The sequence below is a fragment of the Engraulis encrasicolus genome, chromosome 5, assembly GCF_034702125.1.
Source record: "Engraulis encrasicolus isolate BLACKSEA-1 chromosome 5, IST_EnEncr_1.0, whole genome shotgun sequence".
Taxonomy (NCBI): Eukaryota; Metazoa; Chordata; class Actinopteri; order Clupeiformes; family Engraulidae; genus Engraulis; species Engraulis encrasicolus.
Genome location: NC_085861.1, coordinates 45,565,027 through 45,589,243, shown reverse-complemented (window position 1 = coordinate 45,589,243; position 24,217 = coordinate 45,565,027). Strand labels below are relative to the sequence as shown.

At 43.7% G+C, this 24,217-nt stretch overlaps 1 protein-coding gene across 1 annotated transcript in view; it reads right to left on the bottom strand.

Moving 5' to 3' along the window:
- Positions 1–18,998, bottom strand: part of LOC134449558 (E3 ubiquitin-protein ligase RNF19A-like) — a 60,401-nt gene extending 41,403 nt beyond the window's left edge. The window contains exon 1 of the mRNA XM_063199565.1: positions 18,848–18,998. The gene's annotated coding sequence lies outside the window, so the exon portion shown is untranslated. The remainder of the gene's footprint in view (positions 1–18,847) is intronic.
- Between the last annotated feature and the right edge of the window lie 5,219 nt (positions 18,999–24,217).

Below are 24,217 nucleotides of genomic sequence, written 5' to 3'. Positions count from 1 at the left end.
CTGCCGCGCTAGAAAAACATGATACACGCCTCTTTCTCGCTCTCCCACCCCATCATAACCTCCTCCTTGAGGTCCAACATCAATCCATTAACTTTCGGCTTATTTATTGATTCAGTGCTGGTGATGGTGATGGTGAGTTGAGGTTTGGTTTTGCAGTCTCTTTGGGAGTCGAGCGGAGAGGAAGATGTAAAACATAAAGAGCTGGTGACCTTTACGTGCACCCTGCCGTGTTAAGTCATGCGACCTCCACCTGTAGCTGTGGTGGAGGAGGAGAGGAGGGGGAAGATTAAGCGTTAGAGGAAGGAGGAAGAGTGAGAGGAGGAAGAGTGAGAGGAGGAGGTAGAGTATGATGGGGATGACGAAGAGGAAGAGGAGAATGAGTAAGAGAGGCAACGAGACTAAGCACTAATCTCTTGCAGCCTTCAAGAAACAAGTAAAGACTTTCCATTTTCTTGAGTATCTACTAGACTAATGCTAGAGCTGGCCTAGCCCAAGGGCAGACTCTTGACATGATGTATGCGTGTGTGTGTGTGTATGTATGTGTATGTGTGTGTGTGTGTGTGTGTGTGTGTGTGTGTGTGTGTGTGCTCTTAAAAAAAAAACGAACCCTTCTTTGCAACTGCACTTGTTCTGTATATGTCCTGTAGGGCTGGGCAATATGACGATATATATCGTTATCGTGATATAAAAGTGTATATCGTGACCTTTCTCATATATCGTTTACATCGTGATAGTAATTTTATCAGTTGTATACAATGGAATATCATTTAATTACATTTCATGTTGTCACACTACACACTATAAGTTCATGTAACTGTAAAATTAACAAAAAAAAGATCCATTTTAAAGAAAGGTTGTTTTGCGACATGAAAAAATAAAGAGCAAATAAAGAGAATAACTGAAAACGTATGTAATTGTGCTATGTCGTGATGTATATCGTTATGTAAGGGTTAACGTTCGGCGAGAAGGTCGCTACCGTGGAATAGCAGCACGACAGAGAGAATCTTTAGACTGCTGCTATTCCACAAAGCGACCAACTCGCCGAAAGTTAACCCGCTTATTATATGGATATACTTAAATGACTCACACATGGCGGGGACATTTCTTTAGGCCTATTTAATGTTAAGATTGTTGCTGCGCAAAACAAAACAGTGCCGTTGTGGAACACCGCTAGGCAACAGCTAGGTAGCCAGGACAACAGGTGTTGTCTATCACAGCAGCTGATTAGAGTCTTGTTGAAAAGTCGCTTTAGCAGTGAAAAGTCTTGTTGCCATTGACAGCGGTCTGTTATAGACCAACCCGTCCGTTATCGAAAAATAACAGACGTGCGACCGTTGGGGAGCCCCGTTGAAATGAATGGAGCATTCGACCGATGACGTCACAACCATATAATAACGTGATATAAAGTAATCCATATCGTGATATAGTTTTTCTTCCATATCGCACAGCCCTAATGTCCTGTGCACTTTGTATTTGCTAGTGATGTTAGTATGACTATGTCCTCTTTTGAAAGTCTCTTTGGTTATAAAGCATCTGCCAAATGCAATGTAATGTAAAGAGTGAGAGGAGGATGAGGAGGAGCAACAGCAGAGGCTTCAAATGAAGAGAAGCGTGTTATTTGAACCGGGCAACAGGAAGAGATCAGGTGCTTGCTGTCTCCTTCAGAGTGTGTGTCAGGCACACGTGCAAGTGTTTATCTACCACACACGTAGAGGTGCAAGCTTATGCAGCGGTATTACGTCAGTTAGGAGGGGTTGGAATGCTGTCTGTCTGTGTTTGAAGTTGAACGTCTGTGACAGATGACAAGCAATGCTGTCTGTGACTGTAGACGGGAAATACCACACATGTAGAGGTGCAACTTCTTACATTTTGTCAGTGGGTGCTTGCCCGTGTGCGAGAGGTGAACTCAGCCCAAGCCAGCATTAATGTGTTCATTAGGTGTTCAGCCCAAGCCAGCATTAATGTGATAAAGCAGAGCGTCTGCAAAACAATGACTAGCATTCAGCACTAATCCTCAGTAACCAAAACACACTCCACACAACAGACACATTGAAAACTCAAGGCAACTGGCTAGAGCGTCCTCAGATGCTTTGTTGCTGTGGAGCAGACAAGCAGGAGAGCGTACACAAGACCATAACAGGAAGAGAGGCAGCCATGCTGCTGCTGCCGGGGCCTCTTCTGAAGGCCTACGCTAATTTCCTGTCAGCTCCGGTGCGCGACTGACTGGGCGTGCTCATCAAAGAGGGCCTGCACCAACAGGCCCTGCTAGCATTGAAGCAACACTCCCACCCGTTACCACGACGCTGCTCACTGACTTGATATGGCGTCAGTGGGCATGACCTTTAGTGCATGAGAAGAGAACAAGATGTTCAACACACACACACGCGCACACACACACACACACACACACACACACACACACACACACACACACACACACACACACACACACACACACACACACACACACACACACACACACACACACACACACACACACACACACACACACACACACACACACGCACACAGTGCACTCACACAATGTTGCTTATTCACGTCCAATTTTCCAGTGCATGCACTTGCAACTCTTGTGTTCCAACGCTAAACGTTCAACTTGACCACACTCATGTACTCAAGCACATCTACTGTATGTCATGAGACACCGTGTGTATGTGTAACATTACACTTGCTAGGCGGCTACACAATACCCGACAAACTCCCTGCAATTAACCTCCTCCATTTCATTCAAGGGTCTGGGTAAATGTATATGTGGTGAACAAGTGTTTGTGTCTGCCGAGTGCCCATGTGTGTTTTTCCATTCGCTTCTAACAAACACAGCGGCAGGCCTACAACGGTACACGTGTTGTTGGGTCGATGCGGCGCGTATGGTTCATTTGACGCGACACATGTGAATGGCTGTGTGATGCGATACGCCTGCCGTGCCCATTGTCCTATTGTTTCCCAGGCGAGCAGGCAGGCGTGTTGTAAAGTGCTGCAAAAACAGCATGCAAGCTGGACATACAGAGCTACGGAGCTATGGAGGCTCTACACACTTGTATGGGTCATTTCTTTATTACATTTTTACATTTTTTCTAGGCATTTACACCTTTATTAATCATACAGGACAAGTGAGGGAGACAGGATATGAGTGGGAGGAGAGAGAGCCGTGGAAGGATCGGGAAACAACCCATTAGAGTACAGCCTAGGCTAGGAATCAGACAACCAAACTCCAACTTTTTTCAAAAAGTTTGCAGAAGTTATGTTGTGAGCTGTGGGTTTGTCTGCATTAGAAATAAGAAAGGAACATTGTCTCCTTACTTGGCTGCACCTCCCGTTTCAGTTCCCCCAACACTCAAGCCCAACAGGCTAATTTATAAACTATAACCATAATACTACTGACTGACAGAATGACAAGACAGAAATCCACAACAAGCAGGATCCAAAACACAACCTCCCTTGCGGACGTGATAATGTAATCAGTGCCGTATGTCCTCGCCAAACATTTGCAGGCCTGTTCTAACGGACTTGGGATTTCATCAGCAGATGAGGAAAGAAACGACCAGTGTTACACACTCTCCCGCTGTTCCCACGCACAGCAAGCAGCTAAGTAGCTGTTCAACTCTGAGACAGACCACCGAGAAACTGAAACTGACTGCCCATCCTGTCCAGCTCGCTCCTATAAAAGAGACTGCAGAAGAAGTGAGACCAACCACAAGGTAGCATGGGTAGAAAAGGCTGGTCGAGTACGTATGCTAATGCTCAATTGCGCTGGCTAGGCTACTTCTGCAAGAGAGATTATTTCTAGAAATCCAACAACACAACACTGTCACCATGACATTGTTAAAAGTTATCGTAACCATTTACTAGCTTACTTACTGTTAAATTTCACTTAGCTTCACTGTACCACTCCTTATTTCAGGGACCATGTCATCATCTTTCAAGCCTATTTTGTATGCACGCGTACCGTACACACACGCACGCACGCAAGCACACACTTTGAGACTGAGCGCAGTGGGCTGTGGCACTAAGTGTTGACATTCTGACCTCAGCAGACCTTCCGACAGTCCCAGGCAGGCAGGCACAGCACAGCTGCCAGGGGGCCCCAGCTCTAAAAAGAGACACACAGTCTGGCCCTGTGTCACCAACCAATACAGGGCCTGACACAAAACACTGTTGTTTAAATCAACACTTGAGATTTTCTTTTACTTAAAGGGGTGTGCCACTATTTTGGGGCTTAATGCAGTTAAAATCGTTGGTTGGGGTTTATAAAGGTGGTAAAGTGTCTTATTTTTCATGTTAAGCGTTGTCTTGCTTTAAGAGAAGTTAAAAAAGGCAATATGTCGCTAAGCTAGTGAAAGTCAATGTATCCATGTAGCATTGTAGCATGCTACACGGATGCATTGACTTCCACTAGCTTAGCGACATATTCCCTCTTTTAACTTGTCTTAAAGCAAGACAACGCTTAACATGAAAAATAAGACACTTTACCACCTTTATAAACTCCAGCCAATGATTTTAACCGTATTAAGCCCAAAAATAGTGGCATACCCCTTTAAGACATCTGAAAGTTTTATCTTTAAAAGGTAAACATTTTACATGTCTTAAGGAAAAGAAAATCTGTCGTTTCTCTAACAAACTGAAACACTGCAACGGAGGCTGAAACATTGTAGCAGCCCCAACTAAAACGGTGTTCTGTTATCAAACTAACCAAGGGCAAAACACATTGCAATACAAACCAGGCTAAAAATACATTAATCCACACAGTGACCTACAATGAACCACTGGAGAACAATCCAGCCATGGAATCAAAAATAAACACGGCTTATTAAAGGAGAGACGGAAACGCTGGACAAAAAGCAAACTGAACAAAAAAAAAAAGAAAAAGAAAAAAAAGGAAGAAACTCAAGGAAGAAGGTTTCTCTCTGACGTAAAACTTCTAGAATGACAAAGACCGAAATCTGCAGAGGTTCTTGTAGGTCAACTAATACAACATGCAGTGGTGTGTTCCTTTGAGAGTTCCATCATGTATTTATTAGTGTCAAGCACAGTGTGTTCCTGTGACTGCACTGCAGGAGCTGTGCTGGAGGTGGCCTGACCTGATAACTTGGGTCCCCTTACTGCTCTCCACTCCATCCTACGCAGCTTCCATCCCTGCTCTCTCCTTTCCTCAACAACACACAACAACAATCATTGCCTTGAGTATTGCAAGAGGTACAGTGAATTGATAACAAAACTCATCATATTGGGTGGCTAATAAACTGTACACACCCTCTGAAGTCTGAATCACACCGGCTGGCAAATGCTACTCACCTCACACACCAACAGCACAACACAAAGGGCATTGAAAAGAGATTTGGGCATTGATGGTTTCTCAGCTGTAGCAAATGAGTCTCTTGGTTCCCATTCCAATCCAAACAAGACAAGACAAACTTTAACAAAGTGGACTAGAGTGACAAAAAGAACCCTTCTTAAGAGAAAAAGTGCAACGTTTTAGGGCTGTCTGTAGTACGATAAAAAAATATATTCTTAGAATTTGGGCCCTGATCTCACCTCCGGTTTCATCTCTGGAGCGAGACTGGGGCCATTGCGCTACTTGTGAAAAAAACAAGAGGCAGAGCAAGTGAGACAGCACGCACGCACGCACGCACGCACGCATGCACGCACGCACACACACACACTTCCTGTTAAGATGAGCGTTGACAAGTCACTCCAGTACCAGAACAGAAGTGAGTCTGCCAACGTCACTGTGACACTTAACGCTGCTGATAAACTGAAAATGAGTGTGAACAGTAGCTGCTTGTCCAACCGCAGACATAACCATAACCACACACACACACCTAGTGTAAAGAAGGCACAGGAAACTGATAAGTTGTACGTTCTGTACTCCTTATGTTGGACTTGCTCACGCACTCCATCCCGAAAGGTGGCTTGTCCATGTACACACACACACACACGCGCACCCCCCCCCCCCCCCCACACACACACACACACACACACACACAAACACCTAGTGTAAAGAAGGCAGAGGAAACTTAGTACTGATAAGTTGTACGTTCCGTACTCCTTGTGTGAGACTTGCTAACACACTTCATCTCAAAAGGTGGCTTGTCCATGTTGACTTCATCACCTCACCAAAACAGGCTGATAACTGAAGGCATGTTAATCCTAAACCTGATCATTATAGAATGTATCCGGATATCTGATAATGGATATCTGTTGGATAACACAGTGATAAGTACATAACTTGCACACACAAATCCAACATTTTGGTATGAATCTATGACATTTCAGTCATAGGAGGCAAACGTACACACATACTGAAATATCAGTCACTCATTTTCTCATTAAGTTATATGATGAAGGTTGTCTGCAATGGAATACTACCTCCTTCATAGAGAATATAGAACGATACTCTATGGAAACGAATGCTACATCCAGAACCTTGTGAAGGCTGTGCAAAACCCAAGGGACCGCACAATTGGCCATGTTTGACCATATATGGTCAATTTCGCCGCCATTTTCGGCAGTGAGACCACAGCAGGATCCAATGGCAACAGATTACCTCTTTAGATGGATGGCTCAGACATCAGCTCCCAAAGTGGCAATTGCCTGGGCGTGTCGTTCTGGGATCACAAGCATCCTTTTGGGTCTGCTGCTTCCTGGGCAAGGCCGATCTGATGTTCACCTGGCCCCTTACAAGTGGCTGAGTATTCCAGTCATCCCGGCTTGGTATGTCTTCTGGTCTAAATCTAGAGCCTGAGAAGTAGTCAAAGAATGTCTGCTGTTTATGTGTTTGTGTGTATGTGGCCCTTGGTGGCCACCGTACTGACCCCTCTTGACCCCTGGGTCACTACTTTAAAGAGTGGGTCCCAAACTTTTTCTGCTGGGACACCCAGAAGAACATCTTTGCGACATCGAATGTAATTTCTAACAATTTATGGTATGGTAATGAAAGTAAGTATGTATTGTTTTACGCAAACAGCCCTTCTCTACAACCTCTCTGTAGTACTTCCACCCACCCACGACAATAGTACAGTTTAACATGGCACACAAGACTGGAAAGGGCTAACCATCTTTACCAGGCAACTTGATGCATTGCTACACACAGTCTGATGAGAGACATTAGTGTAAACATTGGGACACACATACCGGTAACCACCTTCATACGCGGTGAAGGAAGCAGTCCGACACAGAATAGGCCAGTCAGATAAATGCAGGGGAATGACAGACACACACAGACACACACACACACACACACACACACACACACACACACACACACACACACACACACACACACACACACACACACACACACACACACACACACACACACACACACACACACACACACACACAGACACACACACACACACACAACCCCCAGCCCTCCAGAGAGACATTTACCCCACAAGCAGAGTCAGTCTGGGGGTGTCCAAGTGCAGTTCACCAGTGGGGGGGCACATTCTTGGCCTGTCTCCTGAATGATTCCTGCCGCCCCAGTACATTCCTTGGCAACTGACTAAGGGTGGGAACACGTCTGTATAGGCATGGGAGTGGGGAGTTGGGAGCAGAGAGGAGGGGGCAGGCGTCTGGTGGGAGTGGGATTTCCTGCTCCCCAGTTAACGACAATAAGGTCTTTAGACTCCGCCGCAGCCTGCCTGCCTGTCTTGCCCTGGCTGGCTGGGCTGAACTCAAAAGGGGCATGCTCGTGTGCACGTGTCTGCCTGTGCCTCGAAATGTTTGTCCTGCCTATGGCCTTATGGGACTTCATGCCTGAGAGAGAAAAACAGCACATTAGCGTCAGACAAAACAACACACGGCAGAGTCCCAGGGGAGCACTTAGCCTAGCCTTCACAATGTCAAATTACAATGATTCGGGGAGGCAAGGAAGGAGGGTGGGTGATCTGCAAGCATGCCAATCTGAATGCCAATTTAGCTTATTGAGAGACAAGAATTACTGTATACAGATCTTAAGTGTGCCGATTTGTGTATGAACATCATGCTTGGTCTATGAAAAGGCACATACAGTGAGTTCCAACGGCCAGAAACACAGACGACTGCAGCTCCCGGACCTCTGCCTCTGCTTCTACTCTACTCACGGCCTCGCTCAACTGTAGCAGGGAGGAAATGATGTCAGAGCACAGGAATTCACACAGACGAGAATGAGAGAGAGAGAGAGTGTACGATTCTGAGAACGAGAGACAGAGCAGAGTTTCCCTGGTCCGGAGGATAACGTTTCATTCCCACAACCATCCCTCCTTTTACAACAAACTGGGTTGCCGTTGCAGTTATTGCAAATAAATCTGACATTCCAAACCATGGAGACCTTCCAGGGCTTCAAGCGCACAGATATTCCTTCTCTTAAGAAGGGTTGATCAAAGAGTCTTTACCTATATAAAGCACTAGAGAAAACACATTTTGTCCTACAGAAACTGCAACTAATAAGGTTACAGATTCCAAAAAAAACAAATTTCAGGGTGACTCTTCCTTTTTTACAGCCTCAATGTCCCCTCGTTTCACAGTCCTTGTGCAGCTCCTGCTGTAGCAGTGTGGATCTCTGCAACAGAGGATCATTTCAGCGATAAGAGAATTAATTGTAGCATTACGTGATAATCCCGAGAGCAACAACGCAGGCCAGGCAGGCAGCTGACGCATCCAGCCACCTTTGCAGGGACCTGATGTTAATCCCAACTTGCCCTGACCCCATTTCATTTCTCAAAAGGCACACAGCAATGTCTGAAGACTCTCCTAACCCACACGCATGCACACACGCGCACCTATACACACCCGTACGCACGCACCTACACACACACACACACACACACACACACACACACACACACACACACACACACACACACACACACGCGCGCACGCACGCACGCACGCACCTACACACACACACACACACGTGCGCACGCACCTACACACACACACACACACACACACACACGTGCGCACGCACGCACCTACACACACACACGTACGCACGCACGCACCTACACACACACACACGCGCGCGCGCACGCACCTACACACACACACACACACACACGTGCGCGCGCACGCACCTACACACACACACACACACGCGCGCGCGCGCACGCACCTACACACACACACACACACACACCTACACACACACACACGTGCGCATGCACGCACCTACGCACGCACCTGCACACACGCACCTACACACACACACGCACCTACACACACACACGCACCTACACACACACACGCACCTACACACACACACGCACCTACACACACGCACCTACACACACGCACGCGCGCGCACGCGCGCACGCGCACGCACGCACGCACACACGCACACACGCACACACGCACACACGCACACACGCACACACGCACACACACACACACAGATAAAGAAAGGTACCAGCCAAGCTTTCTTTTTCCAGAATGAAGCTTCATGACCTTGGAAAACACGTATAATACACCTGATGGTCCGTTCAAGTCAGTTTGAAAAAAGACTGATCTACACCAGCTTAATATTGGGCGTTTAAATAAAAAAAATATTTTTTATTTTAATACCATGTTCTTCAACAGGCCAATAAGACACTGAATCCACTGAATCCTGTTAACAGTGTTAGCAGAATGCTATGGTCATTAGAAAGAGACATTGCTCTTGTATTGTTGAAGCAAAGAATTAGCATTGCAATGCAGTAGCTGTACTGCATCATCAGCTGTCAGAATGTAATCATTCTGTACTTCACTTCAATGCTAGTGATCGGATCAATGTTGATTAAAACTAGCCATGCGGACATAGCGAGGCATCATGTTCAAAATATATCAGATTGAAAATACAAAAGTTGGGCATCTCCCAAGTTTACTCTCCTCAATACAATAAAAAGGCAATCTGTTGAGTATTGCATTGGGCTACAATGAGAGAACGCCAAATTGAATTTGAGTTTCATTTCAACATACCATAAAACTCACATTGAACAACAGCACAATGGCGTAGTCTCTATGCTGCTTCTTTGTCCATTCACCCACAACAACAACAACAGTCCCGCACGCGTCCTTTATTTATTTGGCCAGCACGGCGGCACAGTTGCTGCAATGAAAGCAGGTCAAGTCTTTGTGCTCCATTGCTCTTGGTGACAAGCCACTGGTCTGAGGCCCTGTCAGAGCAAGCAGCAGAGTGAATATAAAAGGCTGTGCCCTCGGGCTACCCTCACTCCCCCCACTGAACCGAGTAAATTGTGCTGAAGTGAAGCTGGTAAGGACAATGAGACTTGTTAAATGAAGGCCAATTGGGTGCAAGACCTGAAAACTCTGGGCTGTGTGTTTTTACACAGGACTAAGGAAATGCAATGCTTCTATTTCTATAGTGAGATTTTCAAAAAGCCATGTCAATGTTTTTCTTTCACTAGCACTACTGGCAGACCCTTTGTTAGCAAAACTTAATAGATTTTCCTTGCATCTCAGAAGATGAAGATAGTTTGGAGTAATGAACAAATACAAGTGGTTTCAAACATGATTTTTAGGCACTTAGTCTCTCACTAGATTCACGGATGGTGGTAAACTAATGAGACACAAAAAAGGGGGAGGACTCGCAGAAAACCTTTTAGTGTTCCTTCCATCTTGATCATTATTCGTAAGGCCCTCTGAGGACAGAATGCAGCCTTACGACACAATCTTTTGTCAAACGAGAGAAAAGAGCACGTCACTCCACAAAGACAAACAGCTAAGCAAACAAATTGGTCTACATCAGTCCCCGAGGAAATTAGGTCACCTGATATTGACTTTCCTGGCTTTCAATCTTAACAGGGCCATGGTCTACTGCAGCAGCTGGTCACCAAATGAGCATCTGGTTGGCAGGCACCTTTGTTGAGCTCCATGTTCAGAAGGCAGGCTCTTTTGGGACAATTTATGTTTTAAAGATAGACGTCAATTTTTAAAAATACATCAATTCCAGACAATGTATCAAATCTACAACAATCTACAAAATCTCAGCCTGTGAATACACAGAGGTCAGATTTTTTTCATTGTGACTGGACTTATCAGAAGATGTGCAGCGATTGACAGTCTTACAGTCTTATGCATCAAATCCCACTACCAAAGTGTTCAATGTGGCAACAGCTTACATTGCAGTGAAGCTACCACTCTGTTGATACCCTTCTCGGGAACTTTGAAATTAAAACTTAATTCAAAGCATTTCCTTTTTCATGCCATGAGAGATAACCCCATTTCTGACATTGCCTGGAATTTCAACAGCCTGAAGCTCAACGCGTTTCCTCTGACCTCTGATGAAAGTCCATCACACTTTGTATGGGCGCACACCCCTCCCGCCATTCAAGTACTATTTGCAAACATCACGCCTTGGAGGAGGCCATGAAAGGAAAAAGGGAGCAGCAGTGGGCAAGGAGTTGAAAATTGGCTTTGCCTGGCTGCAAAACACTGGGTCTATCTCCATGGATGGGCAAGACGACAGAGTATTTTAACGCCTAAATGACTTTATGGAACTCCCGTCCCCGCCCCCTTCAAAGAACCCGCTCTTCCAGGTAATCAGAGATCAGTGGCAGATTGATTACACATAACAAGTGAGCATGCCATCAACGCACAATAATTCAGGCGTATGTTGCCCACCCAAGCTTGTTTACTGTAGGGAAAGACGTCACAGACGCCTTCCAAGTGATTCTTGCTCCTTGATGATGTCATAAACAACACTGACAATGCTGAGGACTTGAAAAAACACCAACAGGGCCTATTAAAACATTAAAAAGGTGCTTGTTGATCAAGAGTGCTAACCTAACAATAACATCCACACAACATAAACCAAAAAAGGCGTCTTTGAATACCAGAGAAGGCCTAAAAACATTTTTGGCTGTTTCAAAAATAAAAGTTTGTGTCATTGCACGGTCACACAAGGCCGCTGTGAGAGCAGGCGCAGGAACTATTACCAGAGCCACCTCCCAAAGGAACATGAGGAACGTGAAGCTATTGCTGGGGAAGGCTAAAATAGCACAGGCAGAAAAATAAACACATGCATACATCATCCTCATGACCCTTGCATTGCTCCACAGAGGACAGTCCCAAAAATGTGGGCACGAGAGAATTAATGTGAGTCTTGTCAGACCAAAGCACTTATGATAACACACTTTTACTACAGAGGGCAAGGCTAGTGGCACTAGCGTCATTAATACCCGTCTGAATTTTGTGTTTCTAACCTATAGCAAAGAACTACAGCAGAACTGTTCTCAAGGCAGAACACAAACACACACACACACACACACACACACACACACACACACACACACACACACACACACACACACACACACACACACACACACACACACACACACACACACACACACACACACACACACACACACACACACACACACGGTCTCCCACCCACCTTGAATTCCACAACACACGGCCAAGCCAACACATCGCCCTTGACGTTGATGTTTAGAGCATGCCGTGTCGTGGCTGCAAGACATCTGTGGGCGCTTTGATAAAAATGTGAAAGTCAAAATATGACACAGTGCACAACAGAGGTATTGGTTCTGAGAAAAAAGATTTCTAGTAGGGCTGCACGATTATGGAAAAAATCATAATCACGATTATTTTGGTCAAAATCATAATCATGATTATTAATCACGATTATTGATTTTTGCTGATTTTTTTGAAAATTATAACAAGATGAAATATAACCAAGAATGAATTACATACGGGATGAGCAAAATAAAATGAATTGTAAAAACTATGTAAAGGCAATAGCATGAAACTTAAGTAGACAGATTTCTGTCCAGAAACACCAGCCTGTCAGTATGTTCTGGCTTCAAGGACGCTCTCAAAAGTAGGTCACTATTGCCAAGATTAAATCACAATTAAAATCATGAGTTCGATTTCACTATTTTATCACGATTTTGATTATTTTTCGATTAATTGTGCAGCCCTAATTTCTAGACAGACAAACTGCACCTTCCTGTTCTGTGAAGTTGTGAACTACTAAGTAGATGTGTGTGGTTTGACAGTTTCTGCATTAATCAGTCGAGAGGGCGTTCCTGGAATTGCACAAGAGCAGCCAGCCACTCATCCATTGCTTTCAATGCAGCCACAGAAAAATCCCCAAATGATATCATTTAACAACGTAATTTTTTATCAAGTTTGTTGATTTGGTCGAGCAGACTAGACCAAAGAATTTCCCCCCAAAAAAATTGTTTCCCATATATGGCTGTAGTCAATACTTTGTCATGAGCCTTAGTATTTTATCTAATCCCCAAATTAAAAAAGAAATGCCCCTTTCCCATCCTCCAACAGAAATCCCTGGGCGACAGATTGATAGAAAGTAACAAATGCCCCATCTCTGGCTCTGGAGTGAAAACAACCCAACTTGGGTGGGAAGGGCCAAGGAGAGGAGAGGAGCTGGGATCAAGGACGCCCTGACGTGGCCCAGGCACAGCACAGCACAGGCCCTGCAGCTGTGTTTATTCTGCAGAGGACAACAGCAACCTCACATCGTGGGCCCTCCCTCACATGGGCCCAGGGTCACCTATCCAAGGCAGAGGCATGCACTAAACACACAGTGTACTCACTCGCACACCTACTGCTTTTTCTGGAAGATATAAGTGGATTGATTTTCAATGGATGCATAGTCACAGACCCTCACAGCCACAGGGTCAACATTTACCCCATTCAACTTACAAATGGATAAATCTTTGCTAAAACATATCAAATGGTGATGGCAAAATAAAAGTCTCCTTTTGGCACTCCCATCCTCCACATGCCTGTTTACAGGGGCTAGGCACGGTCTTGTTTTCAGGAATGTCATTTAAGGACACGTGTCAGAGGCACAAAAATGAAAATAATAGCCTACACGATGGGGTTTAGTGTGCTAGTTGATGGGCTCTTTCAGTCTTTCAGACCAAAAGGAAGCAATGTGTTACGTAAGGCTTAAGGCTTAACTGAATGAAAGGCAATTCCAGTCTTGTTGACAGGCAAGCATTTTTCGTATGCACGCATGTTGTTCAGAATCCTGTCAAGCATGGTGGAGCTAAAAGCTTAACTGAAATCAGTTAAGTCGTTATATGGGCAGTGTGAATGGTTTGAGTCATTGTTCAAATTCCATAGGTGCCGTTGGATATTATGTTTAGACTAGTTAACAACCGAGGATTTGGATCAGCAAACCCCCATGTGTTGACGTCGCTTTGATATCCTTTGATGAGAAAAGCCTGTCAATCCTAAAGCACAACACAGACTAATCTTAATGCTTTTAGCAAAGAGTACTTGCTTTGTATTTCCAAACATAGGAGCACAACAATAGTGATGACCCAAATATTCACAACACAGAGCAGCAGCACCAAAAAATTTTTTACATTACACACTGGCTACATTTTCATGATGACATTGCACTTTCATTTCATTCCGAATTGAGTTTATATGATGTTTATATGATGACTTAAGTTTTGTTAGGAATTAAATTAAGTTCATTCGGAATTAAATGTCCCATGTAATTGAGGCGAGTGTCACATTATACTCTTTACAGAGCAAACCTAAAGCTAACATCAGACCAGTTAACCTCACATCACCTCCCTGGCATTCACACAAATAACAAGACAGAACGTTTCAAATCATTCTGAGCACAATCTTCTGTGTCTTAACGTTCCATCATGTGTTCTGATGTTCCATGTTCTAACGTTCAAGGCAAGGACTTCACCTCCTGCCCAAAAGGAAGAGGGGATCGGGCCAGACACCATATGAGATGGATAGCTGATGACAGAGGGTGGAGGTCCAGCATGGCCCAGCGATCACCACATCCGGATGCGCTCCACACACAGATCACAGGGCATGGGTGTTGGCATGAGTAGCCAAGCCCAGCTCACTCACCCGAACCCTCTGTGACTACGCTGCCAACAGCAGAGTGGAGGGCTGGGGCTAGACATTGGCATGATGACCATGTGTGCCAGTGAGAGGAGACTCATTCATGTACTGTACAATGGAGGGCTTCTGGACTGGATTAGGGAGTAAAGGAGTCAAAGCCTGCAAAGCTCAGACAGAGAGACCAGTCCAGTCCAGACAGACATACAGACACCTAGAGCTGATATGAAATATGCTTATGGGTCAAAGACGAAACAGGGTTTTCAGGACTCCAAAAAATAAAACTGTTCCCTGACACCGTTCTTCAACTTTTTTGGGTACATTGGAGTGTAGAGTGATTAAGTTTATTATTTTCTGTTCAGAAAATAGTAAGGAACATGCATTTTACCCCATTTTCACCCATAAAATGTCATTCAGTGTAATACGGTGTTAAACTGTTAATAATACCAAAAACATATAGATGACGTTAAAAAACTGAAATAAGCTACATACCATATTAAAGGCCTATATTTAAGGTCTTCATCAAACCTAAAATTTCTAGTGAAAGGCATTTGCAAATAGTTTTTGCAGTGTTTGTAGTCTTTCACCGAGTGCATTTCACCCATTTGGCTTTAAGAAGTTTTTCCACTGAAGAGAAAATCAGTTTAAAATGCACAATTATTCATTTGTTGTATGCCCCCGCATTTGTTGTGCTAAACAAATAAGTTTCGTAAGAATTTGACTTTATTTTCACATAAAAATGTGCATTTCACTGAATGACCACAACTATTACACTGAATGATGCCTTGGCAAAAAAGGCTATATAAACAGCTACTTTTCATTGCTATCATATTGTTACCATCATACTACAGTACTCAACGTCCTGAATGAGCGACAACAGAAATAGATGTTGTCAAATAATTGGTATTTTACTTAATATTGGGGCATTAAAATGTCTTTTGAAGAACTTCCAAGATCACAAGCTTAGAGGTAGGCTACTACTTAGGCCTAAAACAAAAAAAAGAATGTTTTGTCTGTTAACCTGCATATTTCGGGGATTGTGACTTAGGGTGTTCTGATAATTCATGTACAACTTCCAAAATCCCAGAATCTACCCAGTAATATAGATACATGGCAATAACAAGGTTATAATGGAAATAACAATAAAAGTCATAATTTCAAGTAGTATCATCATATTATTGTATCTTAGAGTAATATTGCAACTTATATTGCCGTTTTGATTCTTAATATACAACCATGAACTGATTACACTGAATGAAATGGCCCTTACACTGCATGTCACTGAATGACATCTCTTACACTGAAGGACGACCAAATACTTTTCACCTTATCTTTACCTTTTCACAAGCACACAGTTAGTCACCTACATGAGACGATGACTTTGACCCACAATGTTTACTATGTCTATTTAGAAAATATGCTTGTTTGGATGAATATGTGAGTATAAAAGTGTTTTTTGACATTTCACTGAATGACATCTGTTTTTGTGGACGCTGTTACCACAAGATAAAAATACAGAATTTTTGACTATTGAAGAACAAGATTCTCCCTTTGCATCATCACTTAAGGGGTCCCTAGGGTTCCTTTTGATGATGTCACATATTGTGTGTGACTATCACTTCTTATTATGATTAAAAAGCACCATGTTGATCTTATTACACTGAATGATATCTAAGGAATTGAAAATCCGGACAAAAGTCCCCAGATGATTTGAATATCAAAACAAAATGGTAATGAAACGTGCTTTTGATACAATAACAAGAACACTTCTAGAATTATGCCCAGAGAGTGAAAAAAGAATTTTGTTCGTCATTTTGCATAATTATTCAAGGATGTATTGGTGATTTTTAAGTTCGGACCATTACACTGAATGACGTTTTTGCACTTTATGAGATTATTTAACACATACATTCACAATTATTTTTCATTAAATGTTACTGAAATGAGACACCAGACTATGCTGTTTATCAGCATAACATTCAAAATTCATTAATTTACTTTTTTGATAGTTAAATGAGTGCGGAACAAAAAAAATGCACGTCTCGTCTTTGACCCTTATGCAAGTAAACTCACAGCCTAATCCCAGAGTCTGTCAGTGGTTCATTCGTTAGGATTTGTCAATCTGTCAAACAAACTGGTCATAGGTGGGGGGATTAGCCACGTTCTTTCCATTGCCAGATTGCATGCATTAATTTGCCTCTATATACAGTATGTCGCCGTTCAGCAAATATAAGATACCGTTTTGCCCGGTGGGGTTGTTCATCCACTGACGTGACCTAAAACAAGACCAGAGGGCTGTGAGGAGCATTTGCAAACGAAACGAATTTAATGTGTATATTTACATACAACAACACTTCATCAGAGTGCGATTTAGAGCCCTCTGGCATTGCATTACAATTAACACAACTGAGTTGCTTCGAAGGTCTGTCCTTTCCCACGTCTAATACCTACAGATGCCCAGGGGTGACAAAACGTTAAGACGGGCACAAGACAGGCACAAACTTTTGTCATTTCTCATAACTCTTCACTAGTCTCCAAGAACCCCACAGGCAATTTCCACTGCCAACTAAAATCAACACACTGCACTTCCTCAAAAACATTCCACCGTTTTGTCAGCAGTCAGCAATTTAGTCAAAGCCAGGAAAGTCAGTTTCGGTGGAACACTGGCGCGGTGACTTGTCCTACACCTCTGGAAGCTTTGCCCAGACACACGCGTGGGAATCCTCCACTGGTGAACCTAGCGCGAGAGCTTTTGGGCTTTTACACAAGAACTACATCACATCACTCTGAGTCTGCAATGCACAACACTCACTTGAACTAATGTGAACACATACCTAGTTTGCCGTTAAGAAGCAGAGCAAATCTGAACAGAAGTACTGGCGAAACAACACGGTCAAAATCAAAGCACATAAGCATTTTTAACGTGAAGGAAGCCTTTCACAACGCTGAAATAACCGACAACAACTGAACACCATTCCCAAAGTGACCATTTCAAACCCCCCAACCAAAAAGTCCGTCAACCCTGCAGTGCACCGAGCTTTCCCACTGATAAAGCGTAATTTTAACAACCCAGACAGGAGTTAACCGATACCATAAACAGATGGTGCTGTTAACGTACTAGAGCTAGACTACAACCAGAGCCCTTATAGTCTCTCTTACAGAATCTGTGCTACAACCTCTGTCGACTACAACAGCAGCAGCAGGCTACTGATTAAATCAAACATGTCGTCCAAGTCGTATCGCCAATCTGTTCGTGTGTGAATAAAAATTCACCTTACAACACGTGGACAAGATAATACACATCCAAATACAGTAAATGTTATTGATACGTGAACCGCCCCAAGAAGGAAATGTTGAGTAATAGGGACCTTTCAGGCTTAGCTCGTTTCGGTTTGTCTTTGGTAAGGCAACTTGTTAACGCTCTATAAGTTTACCATGGTTGGTAAAGAAATCAATGACGGCCAATTCAAATTTAACCAATTGTTGTTATTAGCACACATATCCGCGAGAGAGATTGCACTGTATGAATTATCAAACCTAGGTTACAAAGCTAGCCAGCCAGCTAAATACACATCTGACAACAGCGTTGCAAACTCCCCTATCACACATGTATCCAAAACGTTTGCCATAATCTGCAAAAACAACCTTTCTTCACATCTGTGGTGGATGTTATATTGAAAAAGTCAATAAAAGAAACAGCATTTTTATTTCAAACCATTATGCCATTATGAGCTGAGGCAAATAGTTGATGGCTATTATAGACATAACAGCAACAACAAAAATGCCACTTCAATGGCTAGAATGACTGACCACACAAGAAAGCAAGACCCTGGCAAACAGAACAGAGAAATAATGAGTTAGCTTAGCGTAGATAACACGACCTGGCTAACCAAACCACTCTAACTAACGTCAGCAGACAAATGCCTGCCGTGGATCCAGTAACGTTACATAGCCAACCCAGATAGCAGGGTAATGTGCTCCTTACCTTTTAATATACGAAGTAAAGTGCCTTCGTGCATAATATACCCCGCAGTCTCAACAAATCCTTTGCGGACCAAATGGTGTACTTTCTTCAGTTTTCACACAATCCAGCCCCGTTTCGGTCCCACCCCGTTGGTGTATCTGCAGCTGGTTTACGTTCCTTCTCTGGTCTGAAAGGCTGTTCAAAAAGTCTCGCGATAACACGCGGCCAAATGAAATCGAATGAAACTTTCCAGTCTCTCATCGGGATTTTTTCCTTACACATTAACCACTATGTTTATCATGGCTCTATTATGTGGTCCTAACGATTACTTGCTGTGTTGTTAAAAGAGTAATTGAAGGTTAATCCATTTGATAAAATTTAATAGCCTGGGCCATTCTGCGTTGAATAAGTCAGTTTCGTTTGTTTCAGAATCAGAAAACTTTAGTTTTGCCTATTTGGCCCAGTCTGATCTCATTAAATAATAGGCCTAAATCATAAAATAATAGGCCTAGCCTAATAGAATAATAGAAATTAGAAATACAGTGAATAAAAATATAGATGATGTTTGATGTTGTAAGTGGCTATTTTATTGCAATGCATATGAACTGAAAGGAACATGTGTTTAAAGCATTATTGTGGCTACCAAGGCCTTGAGCAAGAACAGTCTAAATCATTTAATTGCTGACATTGCCACCCACACAAACACAATCAACCCACCCATCCACCCAGGGCTTTTGTGCCTTTATTATTTGATAGGACAGTGGAGAGCAGACAGGAAATGACTGGATGAGAGAGATGGGGAAGGATCGGGAAATGACCTGGGCCAGGAATTGAACCCGTGTAGCCCGTGTAGTAATCCAGTGGTCAGCCGTTAGAGCCACGGCTGGGCCACACACACACAAGCTGGCCAAAAAGTAGGCCTGGGCTACTGTCACCCACAAAGCACTAATGGGGATCTGTCTGTGAGGAAAAAATACTTGTCACTCACAACCCAAATGTCTGCTACTGCTACTTCCCATATATACATTCCTCCCTAAAGTCTCCAACTGTCATGAACAGAGACAAGCCACCCTGCCTGGCCTTCAGGAATGTAGGCTATAGCTGCCAAACTGCCCATGTGCGAGTCCTTTGAACCAAATTACCAGCAACTAAATTAGGCAGTGATGTACAGGTGCTGATGAAGTAGCCAGATAGGATGAGCAATACTTCCTGGTCACTTGTGAGCTGACATTGGTTATTAGTGATGCTGCTTCAGAGACCTGTCAATAGAATATACTGTATTGGCAAAGGTAGGTTTACTTTAGATGTATTGGTTCTATGTCTTTATTAGAGAAGGCAATGTGAGATGATAACCGGAAGTGAGTGAGATAGAGAGATGATAGGACCAATAAATTACCATAAGCCGGAATCAAACCCGGGTCACGGTGCCTTCAGAGGGGTAGTGGGCATGGTACTCGGGGGTACGCAGTCCAACCACTTCTTCTGAAGTGAGATTTTTTTTTTTTTTTTAAACTTCTGTCCGTGTTTGAATACAAAAAGGATAGAATGAGCACAGGTGATGGACCAAATAGATGAAAACGGAGAGGAAATTACAGTTGGTCAGGGGTGGGCATGATAAGTTGCCTGTAGTTGGCTATTTTTGTTTCTTGGTGATGCAGCTGACCTGATGAACAGGCTAGATAGAAGATGTTTTTTTTTCATTCTATATGTAGGCTATTCTATTCCAGTACCTGTTGTGACAATGCGTGGTTTCTGAGCACAGACAGGCACCAGTGCCTCAGGTATTTCCCTCTTGATCTGTGTAATACCCAACTACTGCTGTACACAAATGTCATTTAAAAATCCTCACCTAGTGGTTAACGTAAAAGAGAGCTCAAGCTAACACAGTTTTAGTTTATTTGGATGTTGTCTTCATAAGGGTTCTCCAAATAGGGTGAGAGACAGATTTTTTTTTAAAAATGTATTCGTTGTGTCATAGAACTCAACTCAATTGTGTGATAAGTTGTTACAGTGTGAATGTAGCTCTCTATTGAAATGAGTTTGCTAGTCAGAAATAATCTGACCACAGTTTCCATGGTGACTGGGAGCTCACAGATACCAGAATACCAACCCAATGGGAAAAGTCAATCAGCAAGTTAGTGAATTGCCAGTTACTTTAGTCAAAAAGAGAATATTTTGCAGAAAAAAAATAGTTCTCACGAAACCTTGGCCTAACTGCACAGCAAAAAGGAGTTATAGACAGGGTACACATCCCTGCCAGACATGGCTGATACGGTCAGTAAATAATAAAAAACATAATCCATGTATCAAGCCACGGGTAAATTAAATTAATCAGCCAGACATTGATACACTTTCAAACAGAGTAATTTTCTGGCGCAGCAAGAGGAAAAAAATGACAGTCACCTTAACTGATAAGATGTACGTATTTGTGTAACTGAATCTGCTATTGGATCACTGCACAAAACAAAAACATGGCACAGAGTTGAGTTTAATACCTTCCCCTCCACACACACACACACACACACACACACACACACACACACACACACACACACACACACACACACACACACACACACACACACACACACACACACACACACACACACACACGGACACACACACACACACACACACACACAAAGAGAGAGAGACACACACAGACACAGACACACAGACACACAGAGACACAGACACAGACACAGACACAGACACAGACACAGACACACACACACACACACACACACACACACACACACACACACACACACACACACACACACACACACACACAAAGAGAGAGAGACACACACAGACACAGACACACAGACACAGACACAGACACAGACACAGACACAGACACAGACACAGACACAGACACAGACACACACACACACACACACACACACACACACACACACACACACACACACACACACACACACACACACACACACACACCTAATATTTTGTCATCATGATTATTTTTTCAAGTATGCACAAGGTAACTTAACACCTGGAAGTGTTTCAGTTGAAGCATTGGCAAGACACCGTACACCGCAAAGCCCCAGTAAGCAAAACTTTTGTAATATCCTCCCAGCCCAAGCCCAGGTTTTCCTCTTGTTGTCTGTGCCACAGCATGACTAAGGAATTGCCCAGGTCTGATGCAAATTACCTCTGTTTGGGAGAAGGCTATTCAGACATGCAGCAAAAGGCATGGGTTGGTAATATCATTTTACATCATAACAAAAGACCGGGAAGACAGAAAACAGAAAGCCATTGGGATCAGAGTTTCATCCAATTTCATCCAAGTTTTGTGATGTAATTGGAAAACAAACCTGCCCTGTTTTTTTCCCTATTCATCAACTGCCCAACATATTCATACAGTTAGTGTCCATATTCGGAAAGGATAGGCCTATAGGTACTAAGAGACAGGCAGCTGAACCACTCAAACACATTAAAGCATCCCCACCACACCTCACCACATCACACCACACATCTCCAAAAATATCCAAAAGAAGCCTTTACCTCCCAGAATCTCCCATCAAAGGGCTAAATCGGGGGCCCCACTTAGCCTGGGTTTTGAAAGGGTTTTGAAAGGTTTGTACTCACAGGCCGCTGCCGGTATGGAGCAGAGCAGGGGCATCTTATTTCAGGAGGGAGAGGGTAAACAGTGCCACGACAGGGAGCAGTTGTTGAAACAGTTGGATGGTTACAGTAAACAAAGCCGGTCCCCGAGAGGTAAACAGAGCGCAGAGGAAAATGCCACCCCCAAAGAGTGCCATGGACTAATATTAGGCACCGGGGGTTGACTGACGTGCCACATATTGCACTGCCGGGGTAATCCTCAAACCGACACAGAGCAATCAGCAGGAATTCACAAACCACAGCCAGCCCTAGCCACTTTCACACGTCGCACCTGGCCAAAAATAACAGCCATAGAACAAGGCGCTGCTCAGAGCGCCAGTGCCCCACATAGTGCCAGGTTGACAGAGAGGCTTGTATGCCATACTCATCCCCTCTGCTTTCCCTGGACCCCACCCAATGCATCTCCCTATTTGCACCGACCAACCTATTTTGGTCACATTAGGTTACAGAACCTGAAAAGGTAGGCCTACCTAAAAAAGCAGAAAACCAAGGCAGCAATAAACATTTTTCTCTCCGAAATATAATAATTTTCGTTCAGTGGTTGGTCAACTCTGCAAAGTATACCTTTGAATATACTTTGCTACTGTTCATGGGCCTACACTCCTCCTCATTTGGAGGAGACATCCCATAGAATGTTATATACAAATTGAGACATCCGCATGTCTGTGCTTCTCATGAGAGGTTATTCCACATCCAACATGCAAGGCGCCTGTAGACTTTGTGTGTGTGTGTGTGTGTGTGTGTGTGTGTGTGTGTGTGTGTGTGTGTGTGTGTGTGTGTGTGTGTGTGTGTGTGTGTGTGTGTGGGTGGGTAGGTGGTGGTCTACTTTATTTAGACAGGTCTAGGATAGGATGAGCCTTTATTGTCTCTTCTAGAGAGAAATTTGGTATGGGCACAGAGAGTCTAAGCGTTTACACAGAGAACACATATCAACACATTAGACAAACACAAAAACACACTTAACATGCAGGACTGGACCACAAAATGTATGTAGCCTACGTCCAAACATGCACATATACACACAATTATATCATACCATGACTCTTTCAAAACCCCCCCCCCCACACACACACACACACCCCAAGTCAATAGACCGAGAACATTTACACACAAAAAAAAATCCTGAGGAAACAAACCTTAGCAGCGTGGAACTAATGCAAGGTCTGTGAAGAGTGGGACAGGAAATGAATGGTAGAGAGATGGGGGAGGATCGGGAAATGACCCATGTTGGGAATCGAACCTGCACAGTAAATGTTGCAGTGTTAATTCAACACTTAAAGAGTTCATTTCAGTCCAAATGATGTCAAATCAACTCTCTAGGTGTTAAATGAGCACTGCAGAATTTACTGTGTGTGTCGCCTGCGCAGCAGTCCAGTGCCCAGCCGACCAAGCCACGGCTGGACCGCCTGAAGACTGCTTAAAGTTAACTTTTACAGCAGTCAGACAGGCAGACAGACATACACACACACACACACACACACACACACACATCCAGCCAGGCTCATTGACTGACCTCAGATTATGCTCAATCACATGACAATGAGTCACAAAAGACCGGTATCATAACACGCAGGCATGACCGCTCAACCCTCTGACTGTCTGCCTTTATCTGGCTTCCCCAAATCATCAGCCAGTCAGCAGGAAGGGGAAGTCCAGCTGGACACAGACTGCGCAGAGCAGGGCTGAGGTTTCAATTCACGCCAGACTGCACTATACTGTAGTACAGCTTGTGCTCTGTTTGGA